Source organism: Mirounga leonina, unplaced genomic scaffold (assembly GCF_011800145.1).
Source record: "Mirounga leonina isolate KUSES-001 unplaced genomic scaffold, KU_Mleo_1.0 Mir_154, whole genome shotgun sequence".
Taxonomy (NCBI): Eukaryota; Metazoa; Chordata; class Mammalia; order Carnivora; family Phocidae; genus Mirounga; species Mirounga leonina.
Genome location: NW_023270389.1, coordinates 34,485,408 through 34,501,672, shown reverse-complemented (window position 1 = coordinate 34,501,672; position 16,265 = coordinate 34,485,408). Strand labels below are relative to the sequence as shown.

The window sequence follows — 16,265 nt, the reverse complement described above, 5'->3', positions numbered from 1 at the left end:
GGCACCAGGGCTGCAGGCTTGCCCTTCTTTGTTAAAAATGAAATTTCCAAAAGTCTCTTAAGGATAGACTAGATGGATAACAGGAGGTAGCAGTGGGTCCTGTACCCGTGGACCCTCATAATACCTGAGGCTATCTTAGTGATCATCACATCTGGGAGCCGCTGGTCAGGCAGAAAGAATATAGCCATTAAGGCCAGAAATCTATGGTTCAAAGGCCATCTCTGCCACTGACCAGTCAAGTGAAATTTAAGGAAGTTATGTTGTTACAGAACCTGGACTTGATCGCCTGATGGAAGAACCAAGCGGCTCTTGGAGATCTTGGAGGATAGGAGGTTTATTTAACGCTGGCGGGCTCAGAGGAGAGTGGTCTCCAAAGGTCTGAGCCCCGAGCACAAACAAAGGGGGCAATTTATACACTTCTCCTTCCGCATACCTGGCACTTCTGGCGTGTGCGGGAATCGGGGCAGGGAGAGGAACCCGGATTTGTGCGCGTGCATGAAGCAGAGCCGGGAGAAGAACCCAGAAGAGCCCCGGGGTGAGGACTGGGACTCTCTCTCGGATTCGTTTGGCCATCCTAGGACACAGATTTTCCTTATCAATGTAACCTTTGCAGGCTCAGTATTCTCATCTGTAGAATGGAGAGCATAATAACCCCTGGATTGTTTGTTTTAAGGATCGAAAGACTAAATGCGATTAAATGACCATAGAAAAGTTGAAATTGCCACCATGATGGTTGAGCCACAATTAACTAGAGCACCCTTTAAACATGTCTTTTAGATGTGTTCTCTTATCCTTCCTGAAAGTGACCAGATCCATGTGATACAATGTTTTATTTTAATGCCTTTCTGCTTCCGTGCAGGAAGCTTGCCCAGCTCAATCCTAAACTCAATGAGCACCCATTCAGAGCACTCCTGTGCACTCGTCTCTCTGCCTGCCTTGCTCCACAGACATGATCTGTGGAAGAATCTTGTCAGGATGGCACTTGGACAAGAGGGTCCAGCAGGAGAAGCAACAATGTACCCATTTTTAAAGATACCAAATTGTGTAGTGCTCACTTTTGCAACACATATATTAAAATTGGAATGATACAGAGAACACTAGCCCAGCCCTGGTAGGGATGACACATAAATAAAAGCATATAAAGAATACCAAAATGTTTAATAACTTGCCTGAGACCATGTGGTTAGTTAGTAGCAGAACTTGGAATCAGATCCCCAGACTCTTCTCACTACACCCGGAAACAGCAACTTAGAAGAGAACTTGTCCTGGCCCAGGGAGGAGGTGACAGTCCAGAGGTAGATGAGATTAGTTTTTCTCTTCGCCTCTAATTTCCTTTGATTTCCATAGCCTGGTTACATGCTAATGGCTTGGCAGAAACTTCAAAATTAAACTTGTGAGAGCAATCACTGTTACTGGACCTCTAGGCAATTATAGTAGCTGTCAAAGGTTTTAAAGCCAACATCCAGCCTGACCCTTTCCAAATGACTCAAAAGTGGCATTTTAATGAGAAACGGAAGCAGACAAAGGTGTTTTTAGTTTTTTTTAAAATAAAAGCTTTTTTTTCTTTCTTTCTTCTTTTTTTAAAAGGACAAACTGGCACTGAATTTTACTGCCTATCCAAAGGGTAGGGTGGGATTGTGAGACTGGGGAGAAGAGCCCAGGGCTGTTGACTTTTGTTTGTAATGGTCTCTCCCACTGAAGCCTATTAGGAGAAGCCCCACAGAGGGGTGTCGAAGGATTAGCTCCCAGTTTGGCTTTATGCACATGACTACATTTGGGATAACTGAATTACCAGCGCTGGTCAATCTGCATTTTCTTCTTTATCGCTGGGTCTGGTTGAGGCTAACCTACTAGGTGCCAAGATTGAGCTACTTTAAAAAATCTATCTATTTATCTGTCTATCTATCTATCTATCTATCTATCTATCTATCTATCTATCATCTATCTATCTATCTATCATCATCTATCTATCTCTCTATATCTTCCAGCTTTATTGAGATGTAATTGACATGTAACATTGTGTAAATTTAAGCTGTACAAGGTGATGATGCAATACATGTATATGTCTGCAAAATTATTAACCACAGTAAGGTTAGTTAACACTTCCACCACCTGGCATAATTACCATTTTTTTTTTTTTTTTGTAGTAAGAACGTTTAAGATCTACTCTCTTAGCAACTTTCAAGTAGTCTATAATGGGGTACTGTTACCTGTCACCACCGTCCTATACATTAGATGCCCAGAATTGATTCATTTTATAGCAATTAGCATAACTTAAATTATTTTTGTCCTACTTTTTTTAAAGACAAAATTCACACACTATAAATGCACCCCTTTAAGGTGTACAATTCAGTAGGTTTTAGTACAACCAACATCACTAATTCCAGAATATTTTCATCACTCCACAAAGAAACCTGTACCCATTAGCAGTCATGTCCCATTCCCCCTTCCTCAGGGGCCGGGTGAGCTGGGGGGGCCTGGGGTTATGGGAGCCTGTAGAGAGCATCGAGGACTGTGGGAGTCAGCCTGGGGCAAGCTGGATCTGGGGTCCTCGATGAAGTCAGGCACTCACTTCACTCTCCTTTCATGGGGCAGGTGTTTCTCTTCACTGGGCTACCTGGGCTTGGGAGAAGGGATGGCAGTAATGTAAATTTATCTTTCCTACCTCCTCAATGTGTCCTTTATTTCTATGCTTCACCCAGATGCTATGATCCCTCACCTGGAAACTGCAGATCTTGTGAAGGTATTTTCCTGTGCAGATAGGTACTCAAATTAATGTTTCTGGGGGAGAAGCAAGTGTTAGAAATTCTATGCTGCTGCTGTTTTGCTGGTGTCATTCCCCCTTGTTGTAGTCTTGATTTTATTTTCCTAATGAATCATGGTGTTGAGCACTTTTTTTTTTTTAAGAGAGAGTGCACGCAGGGCCAGCGTTGGGCGGGGGGGGGGGGGGGGGGGGGGGGGGGGGGGGGGGGGGGGGGGGGGGCACGGCCGAGGGAGAGGGAGAGAGAGAATCCTAAGCAGGCTCCACACCCAGTGTTGAGCCCTATGTGAAGATCCATGTCATGACCCTGAGATCATGACCTGAGCAGAAATCAAAAGTCTGATGCTTAACCGACTGAGCCACCCAGACAAGCCACGTGGTGTTGAGCACTTTAAAGTGCATATTGGTTATCTGTGTATCTGTGGAGAAATGTCTATTTAGATCCTTTACTCATTTTAATATTGGATTATTTACCTTTTGTTGTTGAGTTTTAAGACTTCTCTATATATATCTGGATACAAATCCTAGATACATGATTTAGGAATACTTCCTTTCAATTTGTGGGATGTCTTTTCACTTTCTTGATAGTTTTTGAAACATGAAAGTTTAAAATTTTAATGCAATCCTATATACTTATTTTTAAAATTTTGTTGCTTATGTTTTGGTGTCCTATTTCAGAAACCACTGCTTAATCCAAGGTCATGAATGTTTATGCCTATGTTTTTCTCTAAGACTTTTATAATTTTAGCTTTTAACTTTAGGTCTTGATCCTTTTTGAATTAATTGTTGTCTGTGGTGTGAGGTAAAGGTCTTACTTCATTCATGTGAAGGTAGGGGTCTAATTTTGCATGTGAATATCCAGTTGTCTCAGCACTATTTGTTAAAAGGACTATTTTTTTTTTAAGATTTTTAAAATTTATTTATTCAAGGCACAGAGATACAGAGAGAGAAAGAGCACACACGCAGGGGGAGCAGCAGAGGGAGGGGGAGAAGCAGGCTCCCGCGGGGCAGGGAGCCCGATGCGGGGCTCGATCCCAGGACCCCGGGATCATGACCTGAGCCAAAGGCAGACGCTTAACCATCTGAGCCACCCAGGTGCCCCTGTTTTTTTTTTTCTTACTCAGTCACCAGAACAGCCTTGTCAAAAGTCTGTTTACTATAAATTTAAGGTTTTACTTCCGAACTGCCAATTTTATTCCATTGTTCTCCATGTAACAGTTATACCAGTACCACATTTGTCTTGATTAGTGTAACTTTGTCTTGTTCTATAGTTTTGTTTGTAGTTTTGAAACCAGAAAGTGTGAGTTTTTCTTTTTCAAGGTTGTTTTGCTTATTCTAAGTCTCTTGAAAAATTTTGGAACTTGTTTGTCCATTTCTTCGAAAAAGCCAGGCAGGATTTTGGTAGGGATTGAACTGATTTGTAGATCAACTAGGGGAGTATTACCATGTTCACAATATTAAGTCTTCAATTCATGAACATTGACTGTCTTTCAGTTTACTTTGGTCTTCTTTAATTTCTTTCCATAATGTTTTGTAGTTTCATTGTATGATACTTGTATTTCTTTTGTAAAATTTATTCCTAAGTATTTTATCTTTTTTAATGTTAGTGTAAAAATAATCATTTTCTTAATTTCATTTTAGATAGTTCATTGGAAGTGTATAGATTGTATGATTGATTTTTGTATATTGGTCCTGTGTCCCGTAACCTTGCTGAAGTTGTTTATAAGAACTAGTTGTGTGTGTGTATTTTTTAATATTTTCTATATACAATCTAAGTAAATTTTATTCCTTTTTATTGCCTAATTTCTCTGGCTAGAACCTCCAGTACAATGTCAAATAGAAATAGTAAGAGCAGAGAGACATCCTTGTCTTGTTCCTGATCTTAGAGGGAAAGCCTTCAGTCTTTCACCATTGTGATATTACTTGTGAGTTTTCTTAGAGGCCCATTATCAGGTTGAGGAAATTCTCTTCTAAGATGGTTAAGCATTTTATCATGAAAGGGTGTTGGATTTTGTCAAATGCTTTTTCTGCAACTACTGTGATGATCATGATCCCCCCTCCCTTAATTGTACTAATATAGTGTATTACATTGATTTTCATATGTTGAGCTAACTTTGCATCTCTGGAATAAGTCCCATTTGGTCATGGTGTATAATCCTTGAGTTATTCCTCAGGTCTCCCCAAACCATGGGCTCCAAGCTCTACTGGATAAGAAATGCTCTTTAGGGTCACTGAAGCCGTTAGTTTTACCCTGTTGTTAAATATGAAAATGACCTGACTTCAACAGCTAGACTGTGTTCAAATTAAAATACTTCCACCTGACCTTTTTGAGCACCGTAACTATGTAATGTCCTCTCTGGGCCCAAGTACTGAGCCCAGTCTGGTGTACAGTGGGCATGTGACCAGCAATTTTTAAATGAATTAATTCAGACATTCAGGAGTGAATTTTAAAGCAAACTCTGCCTCTTTGGGGGGACCTCTTCTATAGTTCTGAGCTATGGGAGGTACTGAGGTGAGGCTCTGGAGAAGCAAATATACCACCCGGAGTAGGTTTTCTCTAAGCACTAATGATGAAATCCTACCTTGTGATCATGCAGATTGGTTTCAGAGGTGAAAAATAGCAGCTGAATTGAAAAATCAGGGGTTTTCTTTGAGTATATTTAGTCTGATGGTTGTTTTATATATATATATGGTTGTTAGAGGTAAATATAACACTTATCTCCCCCCACATAGATTTTTTCTGTTTTTTCTCAGCTCTGTGTTTGTGAGAATGATTCCAACCTTGACCACTGTTTCCTTCCTTATTGACTCATACTGTCCATGGCAGAAGAGTGTGGTGGATATTTGTTGAACAAATAAATGAATTACAAATATAGGTTGAAGGGAGGATAGCTGAATGAAAGAAGAAACCAGTGAACAGGACTTTCCTCTGAGAATCTGAATAGTCGGCCACATTTTATGTTTAAGTGGGCCCCCTCCTACCTCCATTATCCCATCTTCTCTTCCTCTAATTCCAGTTCCTCTCTCACCCTATAGAATGTTATTAATCAAGGTGCAGGCCAGGGAGAGTGCCAGAAGCATCACCTAAGGGCAGGAGCTCAGGCCCCTCCCCAGACCTGAACAACAAAACTGTGTTTTAGCAAGATTCGGAGGTGACTCCTCTGCACAGTCAAGTTTGAGAGACAGTGATCTAAAAATGTGGCCAGATGCTTGCTCTGGATCATGGTATCTTTGGGTACAGTTCAACCTTAGTGAAAATCAGCATGAAAGGGTTCATCTCATATTAATAAAATGAAATCAGCAAATAGTTCTTGAATCCCTATTGGACAGGGGAGTCGGCATCTCTTTCTGTGCTGTGAAGAGATGAGCCTGTATAGTTACTCCTTCAAAAAAAAAAAAGAAACTTCGGGAGTGGCCTACAGGGACCTCCAAATTATCTGAGTCATTCTTTTGGATTCAAATTCTTTGTCTCATCAGTTGGGACAATGAGATAAACTGTTATGTGAGTTACATTAGCATGATTAAGAAAAACAGACATTGAATAGACGAAAGTTCAATTTCGATGGGGGAGGAAGCAAGAAAAAAAGTCTTAGAGTCAGAGACAGTAAAAAAGGTAAGGTTGCTTGTGGGCATCTGTGGGGACAGTGCCAGGACCTGGGGATGCCTGCAGGGGGAAAGGAGAAAGAACTCAAGATACACCTCAACATCCTCACCGTCTTACACCCACCTGGGCTTGGTTACTGAACCAATGCAATTTGACTTTTCTAACTCAGGCTTGATTTTCCTTTAATACGAACCACCCCAAAGGATTCTTGGTGTGGGACAGTGGCAACAATGGGATCAGACATGCCTTCTTCTCCAATTTCTTTGGAGAGGGAAAGATTGTTGGAAAACAATGCAAACATCTTCCCGGCACAGATGGGCAAAGCATTTTGCTCAGGGCAGGCAGATCAGTGCTAGCACATTGAGGAAGGTTCCAAGAACCACATCAGAAGTGCTTCAGGGAACGATAGAGTTGGCCGGTAAAGGAATAACAACAGGAGCTAAATATGGACTGGCTGGCTAATTGCCTCTGAAGGGGGAACCAAGCAGCACGGCGATTATCTTGTGGGGAAATGCTACAGGGAGTTTGCCTGGGCTGTAAGGCATAATTGAAGTCGATGTAAGGTGAAAGACTCCAGGAAGAATACCTTGCACTGATGGATTTACAGGGGACTCTCTCTCTCTTCTTTCTCTCCCCTTGGTGTGTTATACGTTTCTTATCTGTGTGGTGTGTGCATTTACAGTGTAAGAAATCTGAAAAGACAACTTGAAAATTGCCCGAAGGGAGACCACATGGTGTGTGTTAACCTAAGCAGATGATGTGAATAGCAACACCCAAGCCTCCTCCCAATTTCATGCACCTTAATAGGTGGACACCATTTGGAGAAAGTCTTTTGTGCAAAATGCTGGCGTGTGTGTAGTTTTGGGGGCCAAGGGCAGGGCACCCCAAGATGGGCCACTTTAGTATGAAGATGATGTGGAGTTAAAAAGGCAATCAAACCCCAGCAGATTCAGGAAAAGCTCTTTACTCCCCCCACAACTGCCCAAAAGAATTTAGATAGAGGACCTGCTCCAGGAAGAGAGCTATCGCCATGGATAACTACATTTTGGTATGAACTATGTGTGGTGGACAGGGAGGAATCTAGAAAGTCCTCTTTTTGTCCCATTGTTTCAGCGTAGCTCACCAAACATTTATCATTTACCCTTTCTCATTCTCCCTGAAGATTGCACTCCTTCCCTTTGAAGTCCCAGACCGCTACTCCCTTCTCCTTAGTTCAGGATGACATCTATCCCTCACGTCACCTGATCGACTCTGGAATTTCCATGTCTGGGTGGATGGATTCCCTGTACATACACTATTAAATTTGATTTTCCCCTGTTAATCTGTCTCATGTCAATTTGATTCTTAGTCCAGCTAGAAGGATCTTGAAAGGACCAGGATATCCTTGCTCCTTGACAATAGAAGGAGCATGGCTTTTTCCTTATTTCTTTTTTGCTTGCTTTAGAGGAGGAAACAAATCTTTTCTTCTTACCATTTGAGGTTCTCAGCTGGAGCTCTGTAACAAAAGACAGACTAACCAGAGAGAAGCATACACATTTATTTAATATAAGTTTTACATGATAAAAGAGCTTTCATAAGGAAATAAAGATTGAGGGGAGTCTGGCTGGCTCAGTCCCTAGAGCAAGAGACTCTTGATCTCCGGGTTGTGAGTTCGAGCCCCACACTGGGTGTACAGATTGCTTAAAAATAAAATCTTTAAAAAGAAAAAAGATCCAAAGCAATGAAATTTTAGTATTTTTTGTCATTCATTCATTCATTCAAAAATTACTCAGTGCTCATCATCACTATAAGTGTACTCTTCATCCCCTTCACCTATTTCACTGACCCCCCCCAACTTCCTTCTGGCACCCATCAATTTAGTATTTTTATAGTAGGTTTGGTGAAGAGTGGACAGTAGTGGGAAAATATGACAAACACAGGGATATGAGCTAAGTGTAGTAAGCAAGGGGGCACTCTACAGGGTCCATTTATTTGGACTTTTCTTGGAGTCACTCAGTCTTGGAGATAGGATGCTGCTTTCCTTCAGGTGTAGGGAAGGTACTTCCCACCAAGGGTTTTACGCAGGACTTGCTTCAGGGGTAGGTCAGGAAGTCCTCCCTGCAAAGACCGTTTCTTAAATTCCTTCAGTCTAAAATGTTCCAGACACAAAGGTACCATATTTTGGGACAGTTTTTCTGAATCCTGTCATTTCTGAAAGAACAGTAAAATAGTGAGGGTTTTAAACTTTATTTTTAAATCCATCGAACAGTTTGGCGGGCGAACAGAGAGTGCGGGGGCTCTTTTACTTGGATAAAGAACCATTGTCATAATGACATTTTTAAGTTGTTTTTCTTGTTTTTGTTTTAATAGATTCAAGTGGACCATTCTAAGACTATGGCCATGGCCAGTGGTCAAGGGTGATTCCTAAATCGGCTGCAAATATCCAGGAATTAGCTTCTGCTTTAAACATTTTTTTTTTTTTTTTTTTGAAGTTTCATGTGCCCGGTTCTAAGGAATGTGGTTCCCCTGCTCCTTTGGATACAAGGTCAGTTAGTTGCGTGAGCCAGGCAGGGCAGGCTGGGGAATGACTGGCTTAGATCTTCAGCTTTTGCAGGGCGCCTGGGTGGCTCAGTTGGTTGGGCGACTGCCTTCGGCTCAGGTCATGATCCTGGAGTCCCGGGATCGAGTCCCGCATCGAGTCCCGCATCGAGTCCCGCATCGGGCTCCCTGCTCGGCAGGGAGTCTGCTTCTCCCTCTGACCCTCCCCCCTCTCATGTGCTCTCGCTCATTCTCTCTCAAATAAATAAATAAAATCCCTAAAAAAAAAATTAAGTCAAGTAAAAAGCACAGTGTTTTGGGGCGCCTGGGTGGCTCAGTTGGTTAAGCGACTGCCTTCGGCTCAGGTCATGATCCTGGAGTCCCGGGATCGAGTCCCGCATCGGGCTCCTTGCTCAGCGAGGAGCCTGCTTCTCCCTCTGACCCTCCCCCTCTCAAGCTCTCTCTCTCTCTCATTCTCTCTCTCAAATAAATAAATAAAAATCTTAAAAAAAAAAAATTTAGATCTTCAGCTTTTGCGTGCGAGGCTGGAAACTGAGATGCGAGCTGAGGGGGAGAAAGCTGGAGAGCGAGGAGCCGAACTAGGGCGTAAAGCTTCCTGGCAGTGACCCTGACGCTTCACGACCGCTCGGCTTTCCGAGGGAAAGTGGAAGCTTGAGCGCCATTATTATTATTATTTTTTTTTTATTTGAGACAGAGAGAATGAGAGACAGAGAGCATGAGAGGGAGGAGGGTCAGAGGGAGAAGCAGACTCCCTGCCGAGCAGGGAGCCCGATGCGGGACTCGATCCCGGGACTCCAGGATCATGACCTGAGCCGAAGGCAGTCGCCCAACCAACTGAGCCACCCAGGCGCCCATTGAGCGCCATTATTGATGGGGAGCACCCCCGGAGCCTGGTGCTGAAGAAACAGCCCTATTCTGTTACTCCGTAGAAAAGGCTGTAACACTTAGGAATCCCGAGCCCTTCCCGCACGCAGCTGGCAGGCTTTTCAAAAGCAGATTGTTCCCTTGCCCGGCACAGCGCAGGCCACTCGTAAACACTGCCTCCTTGGAAAGTCTGCTGACTTCGATTTCATTTCCCTGCACCTCCCTCCCTTTGACTTGAGGATCTGGAGTTTCAACCGAGCCAACTCCTCCTTCGAGGGTTGGTAGGACACCGTGAGGTTGGAGGGCTAGCCCTGGGTGCTGGGTTTGTGCAGGGAAGCATTCATGGCGCTGTGAAGGGCGCCATTTAGTCATGAGGCGACCAAACTCCTCCGGAGTGGGGAACCGGAAGCTGCATGACACGCATCCAGCCACAGATGTACTAATTTAATTTCATGCCTCAACATCAGCTGCTCCTCTCCACTTAAAAGGAACATTTGCCTCCATCTGTCATCATCTCTCCCTTTCATTTTAAAATCCCTCTGCTCTCCTTTCTTCCCCTTCACCTCCCCCCGCCCCCACCACAACTTGATGAAATAATGGGACACATTTAAAATCCAAACTCAGGCAATTCAAATTCTGAACTGATGTGATTTTGTTCCATTCTGAGTCAACCTCCGAAGAGTGTCTGGGGAGTAGAAATCAAGGGGCCAAACAAAAAAGCAAGTGAGGGAGAGAAGATTTCGAATGCAAATCAACCTCCTCAACCCATTTGAAACAACCTGCTGTGAACTGGGCTAGAACGTATGGCCCATTAGCACCTTGTTAGGCTGTCAAGAGTCTGAGCAGCTTAACCGGGTGATAATGGGGAAGAAATGGCTTGAGACCTTTTCCATCCCAGCCCCAGCTTCTTGCTATTCTACCCCACCCACTGCAGGAGCCCAGGCGCAGGGCTGCTAAGAGCAGCTCAAGAGAAAACGAAGGTGGGAGAGAACAACTTCATGAAACACATCGTGATAATTGTTAAAGGCACCTTTCTAGCAAAAAAAGAATACAGAGGGTAACTTCAGTTTCCTTGGAGTGGGGTGGGGGGTGGGGCGATTCATTTTTTGTGGGAATCTTTTTGTGCTTGCTCTCTGCTGCTTCATTCGATATTGAGATTTAGTTTTTAAAAAACCGATGTTGGGGCGCCTGGGTGGCTCAGTCGTTAAGCGTCTGCCTTTGGCTCAGGTCATGGTCCCAGGGTCCTGGGATCGAGCCCCGCGTCGGGCTCCCTGCTCGGCGGGAAGCCTGCTTCTCCCTCTCCCACTGCCCCTGCCTGTGTTCCCTCTCTCGCTGTGTCTCTCTCTGTCAAATAAATAAATAAATAAATAAATAATCTTAAAAAAAAAACCAAAACGATGTTAAAGATGACATGGTAAAATCTTCGTGATTAAATCTTAATCCTCATAAGACAAATCCTCAAATATGAACTATATGGTTGACATACCTATCAGTAAACATTATTTACAAATGCTCTTAAGAATATAATACTTGCTTTATTTGGAGCAAGGATTCAGAGAGGGAAAGGTTTACTGGAAGCTCCTCCATCTTCTTCTCTTCCTCTGCTTGGGTGGAGAGCAGCTTCAGTGGTACTGTCTCTAATCTACCAGTGGCTGGTAGAAAGGCCACAGCTCTTGCTGATGAGAATACTTACTTCTAGATATCAAAGATATTAGATAGTCCATTACTAGGCAATAGGAATATTTTCTTTTTTTCCATCCCCAAAATGCACAATTTGTCAGGTTTAGTATGAAGTAAGCCAGGAGAGCCTTACTGACTTTGATGAACCAGTAGAATTGACAGTGGGGAGATAAAATCTGTTCTAGGGTTTTTGCCAAAAGGTTTAAGTGGGATGATGGTGCCTTTAAGGTCAGGCTTTAATGAGCCTGGACTAATTTAGGGTCAATGACCTTATAAACTTAGGACTTGTACCCACAGGGGTGGGGAACAAACAATATAACCACATGAATTAGCATGGACAAGGTCTGGAAAGAATAGTTACTAGGACATCTCCCAAATGAACTCTGCTGTTTTCAAACCAAACTTCTTTGAAAGTATTTTTATTTATTCTGTCGTCACCACCAGGACGGTTTTTATGTGGTTTTGCTTGGAGTAAGGGGATAGATTTCATAACCTCTTAAGGTCACCAGAATATTTCTGTGCTCCCAGACTACTATGCTTAAATACCAATAAGAGATAAATGACCCAAGGCTATTTGTTTTAGTGTTCATTTCAGCGTGGAGGTGGGGATTAGGATTTACAATAGTAGGACGAATCTTTTGTCTCTCTGTCAGAATAAAAAATGAGTAATAAATAGCCACATTATACTTAATTTTATAAAAGTGCAAAATAAGTGCAAAATTTTGCAAATTTTTCCATTGTGCCATGTAAGTGCTAACCGCTACTAGTCCTTTGCTTTCACTCCTAAGGGAGCTTTCTCCCGCTTTTTTCTATAGGCAGGATCCCTGAGGCTAACTCGACATCCCGCTATTCTTAAGGGATATGGAAATGTCCCTGGGACAGCTGTACTCTGCTGGCTGAGGAGCCCACAAGGTTAATGAACACCCACAAAGACTGAGGAGGAGAGCGAGCGTTCTTCACGGGATGATTAGCATGCCCGCATTCTTTCCTTTGTGGTAATGATGGTCAAGAAGGTGCCTGGTGATACAGGGGAAAATGAAGAGTTTCTGCTTCTTCTACCTCCAAAGCTTATTAAAATTCATTTTCATTCCAATAGCCGTCGTCTGATTTTCATCATCAAATAAGCATACACTGTACATATTTAACAGGCAGGAGACCTGTGCCGGGTTCATGTCGTTTTGAAGAGAAGGCCTGTTCTCTTAATGACTGTCCATGCTTATCTCTGCATGTAATTTTCTCCCCTTCCTCTTTTTTACCCTGGCTACTTTCCTGCTACCCTGGATCTGGGATCTTTGATAGGCAGCCCGGATGCCTATTATAATGATAATGCATTTGGAGCGGAAAGGAATCTCCTCGGCTAGTCTAGCTCATTATAAAGGTGAAGCCCCCGGGAGGGCAGGCTGGGAATGAACAGGTTTACAGAGTGATTTTTCCCTCTACGAGAGGGAAAGGATGGGGGAGGGAGGTCTCCTCGCTTCTCTGCTTTGGGTTTTTCTCCCCTAGAAGCTGGCCCCCTTTCCCAGCCATGGCGATTGTCCTCTAGCGCTTCTGGGGACCGCCATCAGTGGGAAGACATTTCAGCTCAGGCAGTTTTATACTGAACAGCTGCTGGGAACAGCTGGGCCTGCCCTACCGTTGTCAGTGAGAAACCAAGTGGCAAATGTGAGTGTACTGGGCTTCCTTAAAGGGTCCATGTGATCTGATAATTCAGCGCAACACAAAGATGTTGGCCTCTCTTTAGTGTGCCAGGTAGACCCTGCTAAGGCTTATTTTATTTTATTTTTTGGAAACCTAAGGGGCATACAGAATCCCTTTGAAAGCTTTGGGGATCCCAGAACAAGATCAAAAAGGATACCAAGAAAGCAATCAGATCAGTGATGAGAGTTTTATGAAACTCATGACAAGATAGCTTTTTCTAACACGATTCAATTTGTAAAGTATCTTGTTACAATTATAGTCCAATCAGAGCAGGACAACAAGTAACTTCCTTTTCTTTTCTTTTTATGTTTTTCTCACCTGCCTTAAAAAAAACCCACTTTGGATCTAAAATAATCTAACTTCGTCTCATGGGTTGAAAAATCATCTCTACCTCTGCAGAATCCTGGTGTAGAGGGTGGGGGAAGAAATTAGCTTTACAAAGCATATGCTGTGCCAAAATATAAGATAAGTGAGATCTGGGATAAAGCAAAGACAAATATTTCCTGCTCAGGGTCTGGATCTTGTGATTTCTTTCTTCTGTTGAAACATATTGTGTCTCCTAATTTTAGAAACTTGATTATTCGGAGGAAGTTCAGTCTGATGAAACAGTTCTCCTGTGTTTCAACAAAGGAATTGGACAAGTTCACAAAGTTTGTCTAAGCTCCTCATCTGAGTGTCTGGAAAGAACATTTGGTGGAAGCAGTTGCCAGGAGCTCATTTCTAGCCTTCGGGGTGGGGGGCCCCTAAGAGTTGCCTGGCCCAGCCTAATTTAGGTACCAAATGACCTGACGTTATCTGGCTTTTTATTGCTTCGGCCACATTGTTTTTCAGCTTAGGGAATGCCACTCAGGGCTGGTGGAACAATGAGAATAAAGTTGTATAGATGTAGAATTATGAGAGTAGCTGTTTCAACCTCATCAATACCAAGGTTGGCAAACATTCCCCTTTCTTATCTGTAACAAAAAACAGCCAAGGCAATGTGAAGGATTCCAAAAGAGGCAATATGGATGAAACCATTTATTAGATTTACAAGAGCTGAAGGGAAGTGCTAAAGCTATACATCTCCTATATTTTATGGAGAACAGGACCAATGACTCAGACGATCAGGACAGTATCTGCAAGGCAGAAATGAAATCCCAAAGTAAACTGAGAATAAATGCATGCATTTTAGGAGAAGAAGGATCAAAGGCCAGACTAAAAAGCACATGTAAGCCTTCAAATACATTGAATACAATTCTGTCTGTAACAGCTATGCAGCCACATAACTTTGTAAATAAAGACCTCATTTCAGAAGGCCTTAAAGGTTTTTCTTTCCCCTTAGTCCTTTCTTACATTGGAAAGCAAGCTCCAAATATCAGGTGACAGTGGGCAAAATTATCGTTTGGTTCATGTGAACTGCATGTGTGTAAATAAATAAAACTAAGAATGATGTAAAGAACAAATAATATCATTTAATTGAGAAATATACAAGTTAGATCTTCTCTTTTGACATGATGACATTATCAAAATAAGTCAAATTGACTGAGTACGTTTAAAAGTGTCCTGTGTACCTATGTGTTTGGAAATTGAGTAAATCTAAAGATGTTTGCTTTAGAATCTTGACAATATAAAATGCTAACATGTTCATCTAAGGACAAGGATTTCATTTATTCAGTTAGACATTGATTTCAAAATGCTTTTTTTTTTTTGGTCTGTGTTCCATCAGATAGAGCTGGTTTCAGCCCCTGAAAATGGCTGGTTTGGTATTTATAAGCTATGTGATCTGGGGCAAGTTTTATTTGTCTTTGCTTAGGCTCAGTTTTGTCAGTTATAAAAGGGGGTAATAATGGACAGTCCCTAGTGCAAAGATGATAAAATTAAAACAGTTATCTCAGTGCTCAATCAATAGTAAATGTTAGTTATGATGATGATGATGATGATGATGATGATGATGATGATGATGATGGTGATGATGATGCAAAAGAGTGGGTGGCAGAACCTTGGACCCTTCTAGAAGAGAGCTATGAAGCAAGGAGAGGGCATGCACCAGGAATTCTCTGGGTGTCTGGTTATTGTAGGGGATTGAGGTTAAAATACTAATTCCATTGAAAGAGTATTCACTGAGCATCCACCAGGTTCAAGTTACACATTCCCTGCTCTCTTATAGACTGGATCCTAGTAAAAGTTATAAGAAACACACACAGCTTACTTTGTTTCAAGTCAGAATAATGGGGGTGCAACAGGAGAGGCACATCCATGGGACTGACCTTGGGAGTTTAGGGAGAGACACCCACCCACCTTCAGCAGGGAGGGAGGTGGTCAGAGAAAGCTTAGAGGAAGGAGTGAAGATGCACCCTTTAAGAATGAATATAAATTTGAAAGGCAGAAATGTTCATTCATTTGACAAATATGTATTGAATACCTGCCAGATACTCTTTCATGTGCTAGAGGTTCAGCAGTGAGCAAAGCGGCTGAATTGCTCTGCTTGGTGGAACCAGGAAGGAACATTGGAATGAATGTTCTTTAGATTTGGAATAAAAAAATCTAAACTTTATGACAAGTAGCAGTGATTTCCACATAAATATCTTCAAGTCACAATACCTCACTTATCTCTATCCAACAAGCATAAAATTGTGATCCATTTCTCAGAATTAGAAGATGATTAGAGGCAAAATTTTATAGATAGACATAAAGAGATAAAATCTTAAAGTGGAACGTGTACTCTTCACTCTGTTTCCTTGACTCATCCTCATATCCATTAAGTTTTTCTATATGACATAAAGATAATAATTTTCTCAATATACCCATATCTATATTTATATCTTTTCCATCTCTCAATATAAATTTCCTTTTGAGAACTGCATAAGACTAAGAGTCTTCATTTTATTTTCTAACTTGCCCACTTGGCACATTTCAGCTCCTGCGCCTTTATTTCTACTTCTAGTTTACAACATGGCACTCCTAAATATCTCTCCATAGTGCCCCAAACAGTTTGCTGAAGGAAACAAAACAAATCCACTTTGGAAATAGGACTCAACGATGCCAGCCTGAGCTCTATGAATCCCCCCCAAGGGAACAAGATAGAAACCTAGTGTTGTTGGATCCTCGCACTCTGCTCCTAAAATACAAAATTACTGAATT

The 16,265-nt window shown here is 42.2% G+C and overlaps 1 non-coding gene across 1 annotated transcript; it reads left to right on the top strand.

Annotated features, from left to right (window-relative positions):
• Positions 1–1,047: 1,047 nt before the first annotated feature.
• Positions 1,048–1,158, top strand: LOC118014594. The gene has a single exon (XR_004680306.1). It is a non-coding gene; the product is annotated as a U6 spliceosomal RNA (small nuclear RNA).
• The last annotated feature ends 15,107 nt before the right edge of the window (positions 1,159–16,265 follow it).